Below are 19,430 nucleotides of genomic sequence, written 5' to 3'. Positions count from 1 at the left end.
ACCAGCCTGGCTGGGTTCTGAGCCGTCTAAGGAGAGGCAGGATGGGGTAGGGGGTGGAGTACAGGCCTGGGCTCCAGACCCGTATTGAGCACTTCCCTCTGTATCATTAGCCATGGGACGTACCTGCCTCGTGCCTCCACTTCCCCTCTGTAAGCTGGGGGATTAGAACACTCGGTCCACAGACATCCGGCGAGGCGGCACGAGGTGCTGGAGGTGAGCCTGGTGTAAGCGTCGGATAAACAGTGCTGGAGGATGTATCCCTGTGTGGCGACCGTCCCTGTAGTTGTTGAGCCTCTGAGCATTCAGGAAGAGCAGGAGGCTGTGCATAAGCCCAGTCTGGCCCCCAGAGGCCTGGCCTCCTCCCCTGTACCACCGGGCACCTGGCCCTGATACTCCCCTAAAAATTCCCCGGTGAGAATGGGGAGTCCTCTCTTCTTATTTTGTAATTTAAAAAGTAATATGTGGTCCCTGTACAGTTTAGTAGATTCAAATAAGCAAAAGGAACAACCGCTCTAGTTCTGATGCTCAGATGTACATAGCCAGGTGCACATGGGAGCACACATGTGCTCGTGCCAGTCCTCAGACCTGCTGTGTGAATGTTCATGCACCCCTCAAGTTCATAGGTTGAAGCGCTCACCCCTACTGAGATGGCTTTCGGAGGTGGAGCTCTGGGGACCTGATGAAGGTTGGATGAGGTCATAAGGATGGAGCCCTCTTGGTGTGATTCACGCCCTTATAAAAAGAGAAAGAGGTGTTCCCGTCACGGCTCAGTGGGTTAAGAACCCGACTAGTCTCCACGAGGACACAGCTTTGATCCCTGGCCTTGCTCAGTGGGTTAAGGACCCAGGGTTGCCACAAGCTGTGATACAGGTCACAGATGTGGCTTGGGTCCAGGGTTGCTGAGGCATAGGCCTGCAGCTGTAGCTCTGAGTTGACCCCTGGCGCAGAAACTTCCACATGCCATGGATGCAGCCCTAAAAAGAAAGAGACAGACAGACAGAGAGACTGATCTCTCGCTCCGTGAGGGCACGGGGTAAGGCTGTGTGGGGTTGCGGGAGAAGGTGGCTGACCGTAAGCCAGGAAGGGGGTTTCATCAGGAACTGACTGGCTGGCACCTTGATGTTGGACATCCCAGCCTCTCTAATGGTGAGGAAGAAACTCTGTTGTTGAAGCCACTCCGTCTATAGTAGCTTGTGATAAAGCATGCGAAGCAGACACATAGCAACTGGAATCGCCAGTTTTTTTGAGTTGTATATGAGTCCGTGTTCACACATACATTCTTGCACATACGTGTGTTTGGAACAAAGTGAACTAGCTTTCACCCTTTAACATACAGTGAGCATTTTTCCTGCTGTTAAATGTTTCTACGGGACAGTATTTAAAGGCTCCATGGCTTGCCATCATACAAACGTACCATACCCATTTCATGGATGAGGAAGTTGACCTACTGAGAAGCCACGTAAGTCCCTCAGGTTTGCCCGGCTGCTTGGGGCACAGCTGACATCCAGGCACGTCTCCCTGAGGCGTTTGTGGCTGCCCAGGGCAGAGTTAGCAAGAATCCACAAGAACAGGGACCATGTCTGTCTCACACCCCAGCGTCTCCCTAGCTCCTGCCATGCAGCGGGCACACTGTTAGTGGTTGATTGAGTAGATGAAAGTCCTCTTCCTTTTTGATCCCATTTCTGGCATTCGGCGTGCCTTTCCCTGTGTCTGCCTCAGTAACTTAGGTACTCCTCAGGCCAGGGCCTTGTCAGATTATTTTTGAACCCCTTGTCCCATGTCCGGGGCCAGGCCTGAATACTGGATTGCGGAAGCAGGAGTCTCTCCACCCTTCATCCGAGGCAGCCCCTGCCCTCGCCCCAGAGCCATTCGGAACTCTTTCATCACAGGCAGAGGTCAAGTTCCCTGGGCCAGTGGCCTGCCATCTTCCTCCCATCATGGCTCCAGAGGCAACTTGGACATCAGCCCCGGCCTGTCCCACCTGGATTTGGCGCACCTGGGCTGATCTGGAAGCGACCTCACAGCTGAGGTTAAGGAACACCTGGAGTGGTTGTAAGACCAGGCGCCTCCTTTCTGTGAATCTCTGGGGCTGCGTGGCGGCTGGCTGGTAGCTGGCAGGGGAGGGCCCCTTGGCACAGCTGTGCTCCTGTGCCTGCTGCCAGCGGGGCCTTTGATGCCCTGAGGGCTGCCGGCCCAGCCAAGTGCATTGTGGAAGACAAAAGCTGCAGAAAGCAGCACAAATGACATGAAAACGACCCAGGAACTGCCAGGGAGCTTATCACCCTGTTTCCTGGTTGTCGTTATGGGGATGGGAGGTGGAGGGGGCATTTCTGGGCCCCGCGAGGGCCTGTACATGTGCGGCACCGTTAGAGCACTAACCTCGAAGCTAGCAGTCCCTCCTCTGCTCTGCGCTGCAGCTTTCTCATATGTAAAATGGGTTTAATAAGCCCAGACTCAGCATTCTTGTGAGGAGTAGATGACTCAGATACCTAAAGAGTGTGGTTGTCTAATAATGGTAACAACAGTCGTCTAACGTCTAGCAGCAAATGCCTGCCGAGCATGTGTGATGCGCCAACACTGTTGCACTTAGACGTTGCCTGCATTAACTCATGCCATCTTCATCATGACACCTCGAGGTAGGTAGTCCTATCATCTCCATTTCATAGGAGAGACAGCTGAAGCTCAGAGATGTTCAGTAACTTCCCCAAGGTCACACAGCTCACGAGAAGCCCATCCAGAATTCCAGCCCGGCACTCCGGTTGTGGAGCACTCGGGTATCACCACCTCACTATCCATGTCTTCCCCTCCTCTTGAGTTTCCTGTTGATCATGATCGTGGTAACAGCCATGATGATGACAGTGGTGGTGGCGACGGTGACGGAGACAGGCGGACATTCCTTATTTTGTTTGGCGACCTGCTTCTTGCCGGCATTTCAAACTCATTTTCATATCTGATCCTCAGAGCAATCTGGGAGAAGGAGCGATGCTAAAATCCTAGGAAGGAGTTCCCTTTGTGGCTCAGCAGCTTAAAAAACACAACTAGTGTCCGTGAAGATGTGGGTTTGATCCCTGGCCTAGCTCAATGGGTTAAGGATCCAGTGTAGGCCGCAGTTATGGCTTGGATCCGGTGTTGCAGTGGCTGTGGAGTAGACCCCAGCTGCCACTCCGATTAGACCTATAGCCTGGAAGCTTCCATCTGCTGCGGGTGCGGCCACGATATCTAGTCACTTAGGATGGAGCATGATGGAGGATAATGTGAGAAAAAGGATGTATATACGTATGTGTGACTGGGTCGCTTTGCTGTGCAATAGAAAATTGAGAGAGCGCTGTAAGCCAGATATAATGGAAAAAATAAAATCATGAAAAAATCCAAGGAAACTGAGCCGTGCTGTCTGGAGCTGGAAGGAGCAGGTGGAGAAAGGAGCCATCCTGGCTTAGCTGGGCAGGCCCTGGCCCTGGCCCCTAACGTCACAGGTGGGCACAGAGCAGCCGGAGCCCCTGCTTCACCATGCTGGAGGCCCAGCAGGAACCTAGGGCCGCAGCGGTCACCCTGACCCCTGCTGCATCCTTGGACAGGAGACTGAGGCTCTGCGGTTAGTGCAGTGGCCACCTCCGCTCCTTTCATGAAGCTGGTTGGATCCCAGCTCCCGTTCATTGAGGGCAGACACTCCTTTATCTCAGTTGCCCTCCACAGTGGCCTGAGGAGGTCCCTGCTGTCATTACTGTCACAGTAAAGGCTGTACTGAGGATTTATTGCCCCAGTCGTGCTGAGTAACAAGCACCAGCAGGATCTCAGTGGCGTCTGATAATAAGTGCGTATTGTTGGAGTATCCGAGTAATTGGCCAACGGGCTCTGCCAATTTTGGCTGGACTCCCTCCCCCATGTCTGGGGCTTGGCAGCCATTGGCCGATCTAGTTTATTCGAGTGTGTCTGGGGTGTCTTGGCTGTGCTGTGTGTGTCTTTCCTCTCCTCCTGGGACCAGCAGACTAGCTGGTGCTTCTCATGGTGAGTGCAGAGGACACAAGCAAGACCGTGTCCACTGAGCAAGACCTTTCCAAGCATCTGTTTACCTCTCATTTGCTCACACACCCCAGGGGACCCTGTGAAGGTACCTGGCAGAGGGCGAGGATGCATCCGGGACAGGGTGCAGGGAGGGGTAGGAGAATCTGGACCCTTTTGGCAGCTGATCACAGATGACATTATCTCAGGCGACCCTTGCATTTCTCTGGGCTTCGTTGTCGTCCTTAAAAATAATTGCACTGTTAGAGAAAGGCATTCCCTTGGGGGGGTGGTCAGTCCTATGATTCCCAAGGCGCGTGAGACTGGGGCACTTTCTCAGGGTTGCCCAGATGGGAGGGGCTCAGTCGGCGTTAGGAAGTCATCTGCCTGTTTCTGGAGTGTGTGTGTGTGTGTGTGTGTGTGTGTGTGTGTGTGTGTGTGTGAAAAAGCCCAAACCGGGAGTTCCCATTGTGGCTCAGTGGTTAACGAGCCTGATTAGTATCCATGAAGACACAGGTTCAATCCCCAGCCTCACTCAGTGGGTTAAGGATTCCGAGTTGCCGTGAGCTGTGGTCTAGGTCGCACACGTGGCTCGGATCCTGAGTTGCTGTGGCTGTGGTGTAGGCTGGGGCCAGCAGCTCCCATTCAATCCCTAGCCTGGGGAACTTCCATATGCTGAGACTGCAGCCCCTCCCCCCCCAAAAAAGGCTCAAACCCGTGCCCAGGTGTGACTGAGGGGAGAAACGTGTAGCCAGGTCCCCCACATGGTGTGTCTTGGGGGCTGGAGGCTGGAGTGGGAGAAGCTTCAGGACTAGAAAAGCTGTGGCCTCTTCTTCCAGGGGGTTCGGGGAGGCACTGGTTTCCCACAAGCTCCCCTCCGCCTCGCCCCCATCCCCAGGCTAGAGCATCACAGTGGCGTCTCCTGCGACCCCGAGGGCCTTGGGAAGAGGGGCAGTGCCACGAACCGAGGCCCTGCCATTAATTAGCCGCAGCGTGCAGCCTGGGGCCGCGCCAGTGAAATTTCCAGCCTCCGGGGTGGAAACCGAGCAGGGGCTCTGACTTCAAAAATGGCCTCGAAGTGAGTTATTCCCCGTCGTACAGCCGGAGGGCTTCCTCCTCCTCCTCTGCCCTGCGTCACCCATGGCAGAGCCCCAAGGAGCGAAAAATGCCAAATTCAGTGTCTGACCTCAGTCCCAGAGGCTGTCCCCGAGAGCCCTGTCCTCCGCTCGCTTGCCTGGGCCCCTCCACATGTGTGCTCGCTGCCCCGGCCAGGAGGACACGTATGAGGCTGACTGCTGGGTGGCCGAGTCGGGAGGCTGGGCAGCCAGCTGCTCTGCAGGCCCCCCCCACCCCCACTCCCACCCCGGAGCTGTGAGCCCGATAGTGGTGTCATCTGCACCTCTTTTGCCCTGACTTTGGCCCGATTAAAGCCAAGTGCAGAGTCTTGAACGGGGAAATAGAAACAAGGGACACCCCCTTTCTGCCCGCCCCCCACCTCGGCACCTGCTCTGTGCCCAACATCAGCCCAGGTATTTATTTACTTTTCCCGGTGAACTAAAGGTTTATAAAGAAGATGCCCTTCCCTCTGCCAGAACGAGCCTTCTCTTCCTCCTGGAAAACTCCTATTCATCCTTCTGTACCTGGCTGCTGAGCCCCCTTCTCCATGAGGCGTTGCTGTTCCCTAGCTGGTGTTGCTGCCTGACCACTTAGGACCACCAGACCTCTCTGGCTGGGTTCTAGCCCGGGTGTCCATTCCAGCACTGTTCTGGTTTATCTGTGTGTCAGCCGCATCCTTTGAAGGCGGCGGTGGCGGCTCCTTCATTTCTCTGTGTCCCCAGTGCCTGCCGCTGCGCCGTGCACATGAGAAATAGGCGTGTGTGGGCAGACTGGGGATGTGACAGTGCGAGTGGGGACACCCTCACCCAGGTCAGCAAGGGCTTCAGGTTGCTTGGCCCTGGCTTGGAGGCCGGAACACCCAACGGTCACACTCGGCACTGGCTGCAGACAAAGCCCTTGGCTCCGTGCATGCAATTCAACCTTCATTCTTGGCAAATTTGTGTCGGAATGGAAAGAGCCCAGCCGTAGAATTTGATAGACTCCAATCGAGTCCTTCCTCTGCCTTTTCTCAGCTGGTGATTTTGAGTAATAAGTTACTTCTGCCCCATGCCTCAGTTTCCCCACCTAGAAAGTAAACGTAGAAATGTATATTTTGCTGGATCTGTCGAAAGGAATAAAAATAAATTATTCTTTTTTTTTTGTCTTTTGAGGGCCGCACCCATGGCATATGGAGATTCCCAGGCTAGGGGTCTAACCAGAGCCATAGCCGCCAGCCTACACCACAGCCACAGCATCTCGGGATCCCACATCTACAAGCCACACCACAGCTCACAGCAACACCGGATCCCCAACACAGGATCCCCAACCCCCTGGCAAGGCCAGGGATCAAACCCGTAACCTCATGGTTACCAGTGGGCTCATCAACCACTGAGCCACGACAGGAGCTCCGATAAATTATTCTTTATCTTTAAAGAATGCAAAGCCCTGGTATGAGCAGTAACTCTTGAGACCATCTTTTCTCTGAAAAGGAACCGTTCTTAGTATCTCTGGTGGCTGAGGGGGAGGGGGAGGGACAGACAGACAACCAACTCATTTGTGGCCAGGACATAGTATTTGAGGCTTTATTTACTCTCTTGCAGGAAAAGTGCCTTCATCAGGACGCAGCAGTAAGCCTGCTGACTACTTAAGCCCTGCCTAGGTTCCTAGGAAATGGGCAGGAAAAGTGCCTGCCACCTGCTGCTTGCTGGTGTGCTGTTTTGGCAGCAGGAGCTGTGGGAACACACAGGGGCAGGAGAACAAACACATTACACACGAGGACTTCCATCCTCCAGCCAGCAAGGTGCCGACACCTCACACTTGGTAAGTATTCCCAGTAGACACGTGTCTCCTGGTTCTACATTTGCCGGCTTGCACATGTGGGGGGCTCAGGGATGATGAGGGATCTTGATGATTGCGTTCCTTCCCTGGGCCCCCCATTTTCTTCCCCGCCCTCCCTCCTTCTGCATTTAATGAGCACTTACTGTGCGGCAGGCACCGTTCTCTGCGCCTGGGATAAAAGGATGAGGGACAGGTGGTGCTGCAGGAGAAATGCAGGGCACCACGTGGTTGGCTTGGTAACAGCTCCCCAAAGATAGCCACATCCTCACTCCCAGAACCTGTGACTGGCACCTTTCGTGGCAAAAGGGACTTTGCAGACATGGTAACTTAAGGATCTGAGCTGCACCAAACTTGACTAAATGGAGGAGGGTTAAGTAAACTATAATTCTCCACCTGGTGCAATATTAGGAGATCCTTGAAATGATCATTTTCGAAATTCCCGTTCCAAACGGTCTTAGAACTCTGTATCTTCCTCTTATACGACTTACCATGATTTTTAATAATTTAGCTGCCCGGTTACTGAATTAATGTCTGTTTCCCCTACTCCTTTGATGGGGACAGTGCCCTTTTTGCTCACCGTTTCCTCTCAGCTGCCCAGCATGGTGTCTGGCTTATAGCAGGTGCAAAATAAAATTGGTTGAATACATGCCAAATGAGGATTTTTAGATCCTTGAAACAACAGGCTGAGTGAACCAAGCAAAGCACAAAAGAGCACGATGTGAAAATGGAAGTGCATGTGCATATAGATGACTTCTAGAAGGCAGCTCTGGGAATGTCACGTGTTTACGCCAGTATGGTGGGACGCAGGGCTGAGACTTGTTCTTCCTGCTTTATTTCCTCCATGCTGTGCTTATGCCCAGGGGGCCCTCCCTGTCCATCCCAGAGGCTGCGCCTCTTGCATCCCACTTGCTTCGGGTCTAGGAGAAGAGGAACATCCACTTGGGGTGGGAAGACTTGGTTTGGAAGCTGTCACTCTCCTTCCTTCACCTGCTGCAGGACACTGAACAGTCTTCGAACCCCTCATAGCTTAGTTGCTTCAAGTTGAAAATGTGATAACGGTACCTGCGCCCCTGCGTCTCTCTAACGAAATGCTGTAACAAATGCCTTGTGGATGGGCGACCCCGCTGTAAAGTGTTCCAGGGCTGGCTGCTCCCCATCCTTCTCTGACATGACACCTGAGCCCCTGGTACTCTGCGGGGCCCTGCAGCTGCCCGCATGCCCCGTGGACTGAAGGCGAATGTGTGGCTCCACGGAGGTGCTCGGTGCACTTAGGGTTCCTACGTAGCCATCTGAGAATCCCTCTTGAAGGTAAACAGGGAGATGACAGCTAATTAACTCAGAGTGCTTCCACGGTGCTCAGCCCTACTACTCATTGACTGGTCCATCAGTCATCCAGCAGTCTTTACTGAGTGCCTTCTGCATACGGATTGTGTCTTCAATTAGCCCTCAGTGGCTGCTGACGCCACCCAGACTCTGAACTTGGAGGCAGCACGAGAGTCTCTGGACATCTTGTGCTCAGGCTGCTGAGGGAGAGTCAGGGCGGTTCACCAAGGGGCTGAGGGGAGCCTTCCGACCTTGGAAGGGGACTTTTTCATCCAGGGATCCAGGCCGACTCTCCCCCTCCTTTTCTTCCAGAGGGTCCTTGGCGAGGTGTTAGAGGCTGGGTGCATTTCCCAGGGCTGACATACACGACAGAAGTGTATTCTCCCACAATTCCGGAGGCCAGAAGTCCAAAATCAAGGTGTTGGCAGGGTCATGCTTTCTCTAAAGCCTGTAGGGTAAGGGCCCTTCCTTGCCCCTTCCTAGTTTCCAGTGTCACCAGCCGTCCTGCGGGCCTTTGGCTCCCTCCAGTCTCGGCCTCCGTCCTCACTTGGGCTTCTTCTCTCTGTGTGTCTGTGAGTCTTTGCGTCCCTCTCTCCCTGGAAGGACCCTGGTCATTGGGTGTAGTGCCCACCCTAATCCAGGATGGCCTCGTCGTCCCTTGATTGCATCTGCAAAGACCCCGATCTCAAAGTAAGATCACCCCAAGTACACAAATACTTAGATGGGGTCAGGATTTCAGTGTATCTCTTTGGAGGGATACAGTTCAACCTATAACAGAGCCCAAAGCGAAGCCAGCTCCTCCACCTCGCCCCGCCCCAGCGCAGTTGGCTCAGGGACCACTGCTTGGCTGCATAGACGGAGGGCTTACTTTCCGAGAGGGACTGGGCAGCGCCCTTCCCATTCGTTGTCCCGTTTGATTCCGAGGCAGTCTTACGGTGCCTTATGCAGAAAATACTCATCAGACACCTCCCGTGCCTGGCCCTGGAGGCGTGAAAGATCCCTGAAGCCCTTGCCCACAGGGATCTTAACGTCTTTAATGCAGTGAAGAGGCAGGGATGTGGGAATAAGCAGTTCCAGTCGTTGCCACGTCTGATGAAAAAGCAGAGCTCTGCAGGAGAGAACCTTCAGCTCAAGGTCTCGGCCCAGACAGTGACATCACGGAGCCGCCCCCACCCCACCCCGCGGCCCATGGGTGGGGAGGCAAGGAGGCTCCGAGAAGACCTTGCAGTCGGGGGAGGAGCAGCGGGGGTAGGGGGCGGGAGTGCGGGGAGAAGCTGGGCTGCAGGACGGGGAATGAAGCCCCCCTGACTGGCCGCCCCCTGGGCACCATGTGTGGGCCCCTCCTCTGGGCCCCTGGGAGGGAGGCTTTCTTCCTTGTGCCTGCGGTCAGATCCCGCATCTCCTTTCTGTCTTTGTTCTCTGGATTCTTCCTGCCTTGGGTGTGTGAAAAGGGAGCCTCTTGGCAGCGTGCTCTGCTCTTAGAGGGCGCCACGCACCTGCACCCCTCTTCCCCTCCCTCCGGCCCCTCCGCCCTCCCTCCTCCTCCCTCCTCTCCTTACCTGGCCGCCACCTGACCCTCCTCCTCGTACAACTCGGTTCAGAGAATAACCCACAGCAGCTGCCTTAGAGAATCTTTCAAAGACACGCACCGGCCTGTGCCCTCCTTTCTTTCAGTGAATACCCTTCAGCCACCCCCCACACGTGGTCCTCAGGTTCGTGCGCTCATGTCTTCATGGTCGTTACTTGGTTTCTAAGTAACGACCAGAGCCTTACTTGGTTTCTAAGGCTCTGGTGGGCACTGGCTGGGCTTCAGGAAAGGCCCCATCTGGGCACTGAGAGATGGGCAGGCATTCCCTACCCCCGCCCTGGGGAGAAATGTGGTCCAGCCACAAAAGCAGGAGAGACTCAGAGGAGACATGGTGTAGAGCAGGTCCTGGCTCTTGCTGTTGAGATGAGACCATTCGAGGCCTCAAAGCAGATCTGACTTGTGCTTTAACTCAGTCATTCTAGCTGCTGCTGCACTGGAAATGGGCTGAAAGTGGCAAAGGTGGAAGCAGACGGACCAGTTAAGAGACTGCTGCAGTGAGCCAGGGAAGGGACGATGGTGACCTGGCCTCGAGGTCGCAGAGGGGCTTGTGAGAAGTGATGGGAAGTGACTATGTCAGGAAGGTAGACTTTGCTGGTGGGTTGGGTACGGGGCATCAAGTAAAGGGTGATCCCAGAAGTTTACTTTGAGCAAGTAAAGAATGAAGTTTCCATTTATTCATATAAGGGACCCGTGAGGGGAGCAGGGAGTTCGGTGGGCAGGGGCGGAATTGAGATGGTTGAGATGTTAGACATCGTTAGACATACAGGTGGAGACACTCGGAGAGCAGCTGGATGTGTGAATCTGGAGTGTGAAGGTGAATATCCTATGTCAGTTCGGCTAGATATCCAGACATTTGGTCAAACACCAGTTTAAGTATCACTGTGAAGGCATTTTTTGGATGAGATTAACATTTACAGGAGTTGCTATCGTGGCGCAGTGGTTAACCAATCTGACTGGGAACCATGAGGTTGCAGGTTTGATCCCTGCCCTTGCTCAGTGGGTTAACGATCCGGCATTGCTGTGGCTGTGGTGTGAGCCAGCGGCTATAGCTGCGATTCGACCCCTAGCCTGGGAACCTCCATATGCCGCAGGAGCGGCCCAAGAAATGGCAAAAAGACCAAAAAAAAAAAAAAAAAAAACAAAAACAACATTTACAGCAGTAGACTCTGAGGGGAGCAGATTTTCCCTTCCATGAGGTGGGTGGGCCTCATCCAATCAGTTGAAGGCCTCAAGGGAGAAGTACCGAAGGCCCCAAGGAAGTGGGGATTCTGCCTCCAGATGGCCTTCAAACTTGAGGTACAGCATCACCTCTTCCCCTGACCCACCCTGCGGACTTTGGACTTGTCAGCCTCCACAACTGTAGGAGCCCATTCTTTAAGGTACCTGTCTATCATTCATCTAGCTAGCTAGCTACATAACCATCTGTCTCTTCTGTCATCTATCCATCTATCTCTCTATTATCTATCTGCCTGTCATCTATATATCTATCTATTATCTATCATCTATCCAGCTATCCCTCTATTATCTATCTCTCATCTATCTCTCTGTTATCTGTCTATCACCTATCTCTCTATTATCTATCATCTATCATCTATCATCTGTCATCTATGTATCCATTATCTATCATCTATCCATCTACCTCTCTATTATCTGTCTATCACCTATATCTGTCTGTCATCTGAGCATCTAAAGAGCAAGTGTGGACAGTGAGGAGTGGTCCACGGGGCTTTCCGGCCCAAGTCCAGGGAATCAGAAACCCTATGTGTGTTTCATATTTACAGAGCACTTCCTATGTGCCAGGCATCTCTGTCACTGGAAGCTGCCTCGTCTGAAAACCAGAGCCATCCCTCTCTTTATTTGTTCTGGCAGGTTGGGAAATGTTCCCATTAGGGCCACCTATTTATTTGACTGACGTTTTGTAATTCCCGTGTCTCAGCTCGTCCAGAGTTCCGGGCTGCAGAAAGGGCACAGCCGCTCCTTCTCCAGTGGCAGAAACAGATTATTCCAGCATCTTCCTTCCAGGCCATCTTCAGTTCCCCTCACCTCCAGCCTCTTGAAGCTATCTAGAATCTCTTGATACCCAGTAATCCCGTTTATTAAAGCCTGGGGTGCTTCCTTTCTGGCGAGTGTTGGCAGCCCTAAGACATATAGGGTCATTTGAACTTGATCACTTGAAAAACCTGTGGGGCGAACAATGCAAAGTGCAGGACGTGGCGATGAATTTCCCTCACCCTCTTTGTTCCCTGTTTTGCGTGTGTGGCAGAAGGTTTAACCCATATTTTCCAAGAACTGTGTAGGTGGGTTGCTGGGGACAATTGATTTTTAGGGAAGTATTATTCCTCTGGATGTGGAAACCATGAAGCAACGAATAACATTGAGCAAGAGGTGTCCTGATGACCAGGCCTGAGCTAATTATGGTGCTGTGTGTTTGCGCCCCTGGGTCATCAGAGGCGTCCCTTCGGCCTGAGTTGGCTTTTGCTCTGGACTCAGGGTAACCCCAGGATCCTTGTTCTAGCCAGCTGTCAAGTGGATCATCTACTTTTGAAGGCTGTGATGGGTTCTGAATGTGAAGAAGTATATCGTGACAGGTGCAAGGGACACAGACCTGTGGCTGAGGAATACTGAGTTCTGGTTCCCATCCTGCCCCTGCCTTGCAGTGTGACCTCAGGCAAGTTTCCTGACCTCTCTGAACAGTGCTGTCTTCACTGGGTTGAGTTTGGGCTTGGTCATCTCTGAGACTCCAGCCAGTTGGGGTTACATAGCCCGAATAAAGGGCCACCCTGCCTTCAGCAATTCACTGGCTGTTGTGCGGGACCAGTGCTGCCAAAGAAATTTTTGGACATTGCAGTGAAATTTCTAGAAATGTAGATGTAGGCAGTGAGTTCAGAGATATTTTAAACATCCTGCAGGTGACACCTGTAGCCAGGAAGAGACCATAGGTCTTCTCAGCTTTGCAGCTCCACACGGATGCACTGCTCTTCATGCTTATCACCGGCTGGGGGCCAGGAGCTGAGGGATGTCCCTTGGATTCTTTTTGTCTTAAAATCACTACAAGTATTTTCAAGGAACCGGGGGTGCAAAGCCACGCTGGAAGCTGGGTCACAAGATCGTGGTTGCCTGGAGACCTTGATGGAAGGCCTTCCTTTCCTCGTGGGTGGAAATATCCTCTGAGACAGCAGATGCAGTCAGCTGATCTCCTTGGGATTTAGCCCCAGATCCTACCACCAGCCTTGTCCCTGGCTCCATGGGTGCTGCGGCATTCAGAGCTGGAGGAAATCAAATCAGTGTATGCATTTTTCACTCAACAATACATCTTATAGGTTTTCTGTATGAGTGTACGCCACCTCGCTTTTTTTGTTTTTTTGTTTTGGCTGCACCACAGCTGTAACCAGAGCCACAGCAGTGGCAGTACCAGACCCTTAACCCACTGAGCCATGAGGGAGTTCCAACCTCACCCTTTTTAACTGCTGTGTAGTATTCCCTAGTTTCCCCAGCAAGTCTGTATTAATAGACATTTTGCTTTTATCCATTTCCCCCTTTTATTTCTGCCTCCCCTGATGTCATGACAGAGATTTTTTTTTTTTTTTTGCTCACCTCCACAGTACAGCCCCTTCCTTCCTTCATTCCCTCTCTCTCTTTTCCTTTACTCCTTCCCTTGCATCCGTCCATCCTGGAGCCACTCATCAAACACGCTGTCCCTACAGATGCTCAGCATAAGGGGCAGAATCCTGAGGCCCTGCCGCTAGGAGTTCCCGCCCACTGGGGAAGCAGAGACTAAGCAGATTATGGAGATTCCCGGAAACAGCTTCTTCAACAGCCTTTTCTTTCCTTTTCTTGCTTTCTTTTTTTCTTTTTTTTTTTTTACAGCCACACCCACAGCATATAGAAGTTCCCTGGCTAGGGGTTGAATAGGATCTGCAGCTGCAGGCCTGCACCACAGCCACAGCAACGTCAGGTCCATGCTGCAACTTCAACTACATGGCAGCTGGATCCTTAACCCACTGAGTGAGGCCGGGGATCAAACCCGCATCCTCATGGAGACTCTGTTGGGTTCTCACCCTGCTGAGCCATAATGGGAACTCCTGAGCAGAGTTTTCAGTGCGCTCTTTCTGGCCTCGTGGAGTGTGAGTCTCTGAGGCAGGCGCCAGTCTTTTCAAAGGAGGGGTCAGCCTTTGGAGCGTTACCACGTCTCCTTCCTGGGCCCTTGCAGGACCGTCACTGGCTGCCCACCCCCTCTTACCCATTGCCGGAGTCTGCGGCTTGGCTGGTTCTGCAGTGATGGTCCTGAGAAGGGGCCAGGTCCTGTCATGGGCACGAGCAGGGCCCGGAACAAGCCTTGTCCCTGGCTCCATGGGTTGCAGATCAGAAATCAGCCTGAAATGGATGCAAATCTTCAGGTCTTCTTCCTTCAAGGAAGGCGATAAAGATACATAAAGAGGGAGTGGGGGTGGTACGTCCATCAGAGACAGAGATGGAGAGGGCAAAGAGCCGACAGGCACAGCTCCCTTATTTTCCAAGTGGGTTGAAAAGGTGTGTTTGGGGCTGGGAGCTGTGCCTGTGCTTCCCTGTCCCTTTGTCCTCTGCACTTTTGCTTCTTGCCTTGTGGGCATCTTGTCAGTGATGGCAGTACTGAGTAGTACCAAGCATCACTGAGAATCCCTGGGGAGTACTGAGCATCACTGGGCAGTACTAAGCATCGCTGAGCAGTACTGAGCATCACTGAACATCACTCACTGGCAAATGGGGTTCTGGGAATGGGAAGAATTGGTGCCCCACAACCTGCGCTGCTCTTAGTCGCATGGTCACCTGCACAAGTCGTTTACACAAGGTGTGTCTTGGTTTGGGCCTGTGTAAAGTGGGGGAAGTATCGCTGTCTTCCTTCTGGGGGTGCTGGAGAGAGTGCAGTGAGTTATGCCACGTCAAACACTTCACCTGACCAGGTAGTGATACTGGAACACCACCGTAAGCGCTCAGTAAACATCACACACACACACACACACACACACACACACGCATGTGCACACGCACGTGCACCCGCGTCTCAAAGGTCTCCTCATCCCAGAGGCCTTCCCGGCCATGCTGTGTAAACAGCAACAAGCTCGCCCGCCATCGCTCCCATTCCTCCTCTGCTGATCTCTGTAACCCGTCTCCATCTCGCCCGCTGTGTAGTCACTTGTTCATTTGCCTCTTGTTGACTCTCTGCTACCCCCACCCCATCCTGAGCCCCGCAGATGCTGAGGTCTCTGTTACTTGTATTTAATGCTTTAGTCCCTGGAGCATGAGTAGGTGCCTAGTAAATATGGGCTGAAGGGACGAGTCTCTGTTTTCGAGATGACCTCCAGGCCCAGACTCAGGCAGAGGGGTAGAATAACTTAGCCAAGATCACTCAGCTACCAGCAGTTGAGGAATCTGAAATCATTTAAATCTAATGGCTTCAATTCTAATTTATACCAGTAATGCCTCTCCACCAGCAAAACAAAATACAGAAAAGCTAAGCCTAGCACCTGCAACGTGGCAGGGATTCAGAGAATGTTAAATCGGAGTTCCCGTTGTGCCTCATCTGGTTAAGAACCTGACACTGTCTCTGTGAGGATACAGGTTCAATCCCTAGCTTGGTGGGTTAAGGATCTGGCCTTGCCACAAGCTGCAGGCGTGGGTCACAGATGCAGCTCGGATGCATGTTACTGTGGCTGTGGCATAGGCCAGCTGCTCTGATTCGCCTCCCAGCCTGGGTACTTCCATATGCTGTAGGTGCCGCTATAAAAAGAAAAAGAAAATGTTAAATAAAAGTAATACTGATCCTAATTCCTGCCACCACTGTCCTCCCTGCCCTAGGAAACCCCAGCTTTCTGACCCAAATCAGTCATGGTGGGTTCCTAAGAGGGTTCCTTGGGGTGGCACCCAGGCTGGTTGGCAGTCAGTGTGCCCGGATTAAAGTGAACCTCATGCCTTCCTAGAAGGCTGTCGGTCTGAGGGAACCAGTGCCCAGCGAAGGACGCCAGTTCCTGGTGTGGGGCTGTTTCCAGATTCGGTAGGAGCTTCTACAACCTGCAGGTATCTCCCTGGGTGGTCCCTTCATTTGCTGTGTCCGTCCCCCCCCCGCCTCCCCCCCGCCCCGCGCACCCCCAAGGCCTCGGCCTGGGAGGGGCCACCAGGATCTTCAAAGGCAGGACATTGACTCTGTTTTCTGGCTCATCCCAGTTGTCTTCTGGATAGTTTTATTGCCCCCATTTTTTAGATGAGGAAACTGGGGTCTAGGGAGGTGTAAGTACTGAAGCCGAGGTTCCAACCCAGGCCTGGTAGGTCCCAGGTACCCCCCGCCCCGCCCCGCTGCTCAGCTGCTGTTCCAGCGGGGCTCTGATTTGTCAGCATGTATTGAGCAATAGGTCCAGGCTGGGCGCCAAGCCTCATTTTTTTTCTTGTTTGCTTGTTAATGGTTTTTAAGCCGTTTTCTCCAAACGAGGATGGTGTTTGTAAGCGGTACATGGGGCGGGTGCTTTGTCTCGTTATCTGGTGAGTCTCTGGGTCACCGCAGTGGGCTGCGCGGAAAGGGCCCGAGCGTTGGCGCAACACCACCCTGAAGTCAGATATGAGCCCAGCCTCTGAGCTGCTGTGTGATCCGTGTCCAGTAATCAGCCACTCTGAGCCTCCGTTTCCCTATCTGTAAAGTGGAACAAGGCCTCTTACTTGGAGAGGACACCGAGGGTTTGAGATGTTAGATATAAAATGCCGAGCGTGCTGCCTGCTGCGTGGGTGGCCATCCATGAGTCGTGGCTACTATGACCACTGCTACTGTTACTATTATGATTTTATCGTTTTTCAGAACATTCTGTTACACCCGAATGTTACTACGTCCTTGGCTTTGTTTGTGGTTGTCCTTCCAGAGGGTGCAGACGCGGCCTTCTTCATTGCAGGAGCCCCGCGTCCTAACACAATTCTTGGCTCACTGTTGACATGGGCTCTTGCTGGGTATGTGCCTAAATGGATGAATGGACAAATAGAGGCCTGTGGTTTGCTGGGGCCACTCTGGCCAGTTGTTGGGGGGCTGTATTTCCTGGAGCCTTATCCCCTCTCGTCAGATTCAGGCCGGGACAACGGTACAGTTGTCCCATTGTTCCCAGATAGCGCTGCCTATCTTAACGTCTGGCCGAGGCAGCCCCGGGCCCCGCCCTGCCCGCCGTCCTATCGCCCACCCCGCTTGGTCCCCCGGCGGGCTCGGGCTCAGCCGGCCCCCAGGAACGTGGCTCCACTTCCCGCAGCCACAGCAGTTGTTGAAGGGGGCGTTTCTCTCTCCAGAACTTTGCACATTTCCTGTGACGACTTAGAAAACATTCAATCAAAATGGCTTTGCCTGGGCCTGACTCTTCATGGCTCAACCTGCATCTTCCCACGTTGCACCCCGTAATCCCCTTGTCGGGTTGGAAGGTCAGGACTTAGCCCTGGGCAACCGCTGAAGAAACCGAGGTTCAGAAGGTAGCGAGAGGGCCTGGGGCCACTCGCAGCTCTCCGTACCCACCCAGGTTCCCCTCTCGATTGTGCGCTGGAACCTTTCTCTGCCTCTGAAGAGCTTTGCAGGTGTTAATGACCCAGGCCCTCTCAAGCCTGTCAGTGACCCAGGGTGGCCTCCTGGCGGACTGGTGAAGGGTCCAGGCGTTGTCAGCCCTCCGGGGGAGGAAGCAGAAGCCCAGAGGGCTGAGTGGCCTCTGGAAGTGACACAGCTCAGGGTGGCGGCATTTGCCCTTGTGCCAGCTTTCCCTTTCCTGCTGCATTTGACTCAGAGAACAGTTGTTCTCCAGCGGGGTTTAAATCAGAATCAGCCGAGGAATTAAAAAACCTTGCTGCCAGGACCCAGCCCCCAAAGATCCTGGCTTAATTCGTCAGGAGCGGAGCCCGGGCGCTGAGGACCGCATCCCTGGCTGAACAATATAGCCTTGTGGATTATTTATTTTACACATAGTAGTTTCTGCCTTATAACCCCCTACCTCTGTCTTCAGTGCCTCCTGTTTAATCAGATTGCGGGATGTGTAAAGAAATAAAAGCAAGTGACCCAAATGTACGGGGAAAAAATAGTAGAAAACCAAATGGAATTTTGAGATTTTTGAACTAATCTCACACATGCCTGATCAGTTGATATTATTACCATCATTATTATTAAAGAGACTATTTTTAGAGCAGTTTTACGTTTACGGAAAAATTGGAAAGTCCAGGAAGTCCTCATATATCCTCTGTCCCCACCCCATAAAGCCTCCCTCACTGTCCACATCCTGCACCAGAATAGTACGTGTGCTTCAACTGACAAGAGTACCTTCATTATCGTCCAGAGTCCGTAGTTTATCTCAAGCTTCACTCCTGGTGCTGAGCATCCCATGACAAATGTACGATGACACATATCCACCACTGTAGTGTCCTATGGCATCTTTTCACTGCCCTAAAAATCCTCTGTCCTTCCCCTACTCACCTCCCCCAGAGAGACACAGGCTTCATGCTCCTCAGTTGGGGATTGGTTGATTAAATCATGGTACTGCCATAAAATGGAATACTATACAGCTCTAAAAAAGAATAGGTGGCTTTATAAAGCAATACGGGACACTCAAAGTTTTATTAACTACTCTTGGCTTTAACAATGTTGATTTGTTTAAAAATGAAAATAAAATAAAAGGGCATCACACAGTGTGTAGAGTGTGCTAATAGCTCTGCTAAGGCTCAGCCAGCACTCCCCTATCAGCTGCCTCTGCTTCCTGTGTCCACACTTAAAACATTCTGTGGTTCCTGCCTCTCTCCTGACCTGTAAGTCCCAGGAGACAGCCTCCTCCATGAGGGCGAGAGTCTGTCCATTTGCAAGGGTATCGCCTTGGCCAAACCCGGACCCCAGGCACCCAACAGCCTTTCCGTTAGTATCTGTGAACACACACGAGTGATGAACAAAGCGGGGGTATTCTTTCTATAACTTCCTTCTGCCTCCTATTCCTCAAACACGTGGGCTGGAGTGGAAACCCTGAAGGACCTGCTTATCTCCTGGTCTCCCCTCCCTTGAGTTCCTGTGCTCCGTCAGGCTTCCTCCTTATTCCCCCAGGTTATGAGACCCAGGGAGTGGACCTTCGAGATGATAACACATAGCTGACACTGTCAGTGGGCAGATCTGACTTAATTGATTGACTGAGTTATACAAGCTGAGCAGCCCAGCAGCTCCTGATCTGACAGCACCCTGGTGAATCAGACCTGGTAGGTTTGATGCCACGCGCTGGCGGGGCTGCCAGTGTGACCTTGGCCGTGTTACTTAACCTTGCTGAGTCTCAGTCTCCTGATCTGTAAAAGGAGGCTAAGAGTGCTTCTCTGGAGGGTGTCGCAAGGATTCAATGTGATCGCATCAGGGAAAGTGCCCTTTGAGGAAAGAGGAAGGGAAAGTGCCTACTGCGGCGGGAGAGGAGGGAGGCGGGCTGGCTCTTGTCCTCAGGTGCCCCATCCTTCCCCAGGAAAGATCCCAATTCAAGGCAGAGCGGTTCGAATTTGGCTCTTACTCTTTTATTCAGTGCACTTCTCTCGGCCGCCCAGAGCTTTCAGCTTAAGCAAATAAATTACCCTGCCC

At 52.8% G+C, this 19,430-nt stretch overlaps 1 long non-coding RNA gene across 13 annotated transcripts in view; it reads left to right on the top strand.

Annotated features, from left to right (window-relative positions):
• Positions 1 to 19,430, top strand: part of LOC106509952 — a 220,853-nt gene that overhangs the window by 178,632 nt on the left and 22,791 nt on the right. For all 13 annotated transcript variants that reach the window (XR_002343093.1, XR_002343095.1, XR_002343088.1 and 10 more), the window contains one exon: positions 6,696 to 6,915. This is a non-coding gene — a long non-coding RNA (uncharacterized LOC106509952). The remainder of the gene's footprint in view (positions 1 to 6,695; positions 6,916 to 19,430) is intronic.

Source organism: Sus scrofa, chromosome 4 (assembly GCF_000003025.6).
Source record: "Sus scrofa isolate TJ Tabasco breed Duroc chromosome 4, Sscrofa11.1, whole genome shotgun sequence".
NCBI lineage: Eukaryota > Metazoa > Chordata > Mammalia > Artiodactyla > Suidae > Sus > Sus scrofa.
This window is presented reverse-complemented; position numbering and strand designations above follow the sequence as displayed.